Genomic DNA, 3,571 nt, shown 5'->3' with positions numbered 1-3,571 from the left:
GTACTAGCCATACCCAATGACAACGACCCATATCGAGTAGAATGCGACGCCTCGGACTTTGCCATAGGAGCGGAATTAGCCCAGAAGCAAGACGGCAAATGGAAGCCTGTTGCTTATCTGTCAAAAGCCATGACAGCTGCCGAAAGGAATTACGAGATTTACGATAAGGAACTTCTCGCAATCATGACTAGTCTTGATGAATGGCGTCAGTACCTTATGGGCGCCGTACATCCGTTTGAAATATGGACGGATCACAAGAATCTAGAATACTTCCGGAAGCCGCAGAAGCTCAACCGACGACAAGCCCGATGGGTAACCGAGCTAGCTGAATATCAATATTCGCTACATCACAAGCCCGGTAAATCTAATGGCAAAGCCGACGGACTATCTCGCCAAAAGAGGCACAATGCAGGAAAAGAGGACAATTCCGATATCGTATTACTAAAACCAGAACATTTCCGTGCCTTGATTCATAGTACTGTATTTAGTTTAGAAGGAATCGACCAGGACTGGGTCGCAGAAATTAAAAAACACAAAAAGAACCGAGATTCGTTAGTTACCGTAGCTCTACAGAACAAGGACAAAGACTGGAACGAAGATAGTACCGGACTTGTGACATGGAAGAATTGTATTTACGTACCAGTAAATAGAAAACTCTGTGAGCAAATCATTGCTCATCACCACGATACCCCATTGGCTGGACATCCTGGTCAATACAAGACACATGAGATGGTCACACGTAACTACTGGTGGCCCCGAATTCGAGAAGACATCCGAAAATATGTGGCTGGATGCGAGAAATGCCAAAAGACCAAGGTTCATACAACGCGTCCTACCGGACTTCTATTCCCCAACGAAATTCCTTCACGACCCTGGGAAGTAATCTCCGTTGACAAGATAGGCGTATTGCCGGACTCCTTCGGATACAACGCTATCCTCGTAATTGTCTGCATGTACTCTAAGCAGATAATCGCGATACCAAGCACCATTGAGCTTAACGCCGAAGGATGGGCAAAGGCACTCCGAGATAACGTAGTCGCACATCATGGATTACCCCGAAAGATCATCAGCGATAGGGGAACTGAATTCAAGAATCAGTTCATCTCCGAGTTGTACCGATCACTCGGAATCGAAGCCAACCCTTCAACCGCGTATCACCCTCAGACAGACGGACAAACGGAACGCATCAATCGCGAAATAGAACAGTATCTCCGATTATTCATCAACTACCGACAAGCGGATTGGGCCGAATGGTTGCCGCTCGCAACCTTTTCGTATAACAATAAAGTCCACTCGTCCACCGGGTATACTCCGTTCTTCGTCAATAAAGGGTATCATCCTTACGAAGGAATCCAACCGGTGCGGGAAGGACTAAGCGAAAATGTCCAACAGTTTGTCGATAGAATGGATCGCGTACGCGAGGACACTAGCGCCGCTATCAGTCTAGCGCAGGAGACAATGAAACGTTTCTACGACCGAAAGAGGAAGAACGGACCAGAATACAAAGAGGGGGATAAAGTTTGGCTAGAAGGGATAAACATCCGAACAGATAGGCCAATGAAGAAGCTCGACGATAAGCGATATGGACCTTTTAAGGTCAAATGCAAAGTCGGAGCTTCTGCCTACGAGTTGGAACTCCCACGTCAATGGAAACAACATCCCGTTTTCAACGAAAGTCTACTTAGTCCTTTCAAAGAACCCGTATATCCATCACAACGACGAGAACCGATAGTCCCTGACCTTGTAAATGGCGAGGAAGAATGGGAAGTCGAAGACATTCTTGACTCTCGACGTGATAGAAATGGAAATCTTGAATATCAGGTTCTTTGGAAGAATAGTCCCCACGGTGATCGCCGTTCCTGGGAATCACGAGCGAACTTGACCAATTGTCAAGAACTCCTGGAGGAATTCCACGCTAGACACCCCGACAAACCTGCGCCTATGATAATCCGAATCCCCCCTCTATTAACACGACCTGTCCACATACTTGCACGCGATTCCACTCTTTTGGTACAACGAATGGGTGGAATTCTCCCGAAGCAAGGATCCGAAGAGTCGGCTGGGTTGGATCTCTATTCGGCTGAAAGCACTAAGATACCAGCACGAGGTCGCAAACTCGTCGGCACCGGTATAGCAATGCGCGCACCTCACGGAACGTATGCACGAATTGCTCCGCGAAGTGGGTTAGCAGTCAAAGGGATAGATGTCGGCGCTGGAGTAGTAGACCGAGATTACACCGGAGAAGTACGCGTAATGATGATCAACTCCACGGATCAACCTTTTCAAATACACGCTGGCGATCGGATCGCACAAGTCATTTTGGAACGCATTGCGTCATGTGATATCGAGGAGGTGTCAAGTTTGACAGAGACTCAACGAGGATCAGGAGGATTTGGATCGACGGGTAAATAATCGTGAGGACACGATTCTAGACGGGGGGGTAATGTCATGAATATTACACAATCCGGATGGTTCTCCCGGATTCCATGGTATTCTTTCACTTTCTACACACCTCCGTATATTCGTAGGATATTCTAGGTATTCAGTCTGACATGTATATAAGGAGCCTGCACTGCTCAATAACAAGCCAGACTTGAGCTGGTCTTTCCTCACCTATTTTCCTCTCGTCTGTCTCCTCAGCTTCGTCGTAGCCCAGTCCAGTTGGATTGTAGGTTGCTGACAGAGGGTTACCAGCCTATCGATCCCATTCTAGCTTTGTCTCTGCACAGCGCGTTTGTCACGAAGTTCATCAAGCTGTGGCCTTGCTGGATGGTGCATCATGCCAACTGCTCCGCTCGCATACGCCGGTCGGTCTCGCAGACCTTGAAGCGCTAGGGGCTAATAAGGTCGGAGGAGAACCCGTTAGGCACTGTTTGTGGACCACAGCTACCTAGCGGCCCGCCTGGGGGTTTGAAAAGTGAGATTAGCCTCAAGTGTCAAGTCCGCTTCATTCCCCTGAGAGATCTCTACCTGCGCAAACAGATATGTTCCTTGCAGCCTCGAATAGCTCAGACGCCAAAGCAAACTCTGATTTGGAGACGCAGCAGACCCCTTGAGGACGACGACAATAGTGTGCCGACCCTGTTCTTGAAAGCTTGAAGGCCAGCGAGCCTGACGACTGGCCGTTCTCAGCTGCCCCGCAGCCTGTTGCTCCATCCGGTATCCGCCACGACCGAACCTCTTGTAGCTTAGATCATACATTTTTCTTATTGTAGTATTCTGTACACTGGTACTCAGCGCTCAGCTCGCACTTCTACTGTAGCGGAGTGAACGGTACAAACCGGCCTGGGAGGCGTGACAGCTTAACTTGCCCTCCATGCTACAAACCGCCGTCGTGTTATGCGTGACATGTCTGTTTACAGGGCAAAATATTGGCGAATTAGGTACTTCTGACAATCCTACGTGCAAATACAGCCTTGTTGAAAGCCTGGAATCATTCAAAAGGCCATAGAAAGAGCCATACTGCCCATTCGAACCAGCTTGGGCACCCCCTTGATAAGCCATGACGCGTGATAAGGGGACTCAAATTACAAACCGGTGCGGGGATGCGTTATGCGTTACGGTTTGTACC

Source organism: Phanerochaete carnosa (assembly GCF_000300595.1).
Source record: "Phanerochaete carnosa HHB-10118-sp unplaced genomic scaffold PHACAscaffold_1, whole genome shotgun sequence".
NCBI lineage: Eukaryota > Fungi > Basidiomycota > Agaricomycetes > Polyporales > Phanerochaetaceae > Phanerochaete > Phanerochaete carnosa.
Note: the sequence above shows the minus strand (reverse complement) of the source record.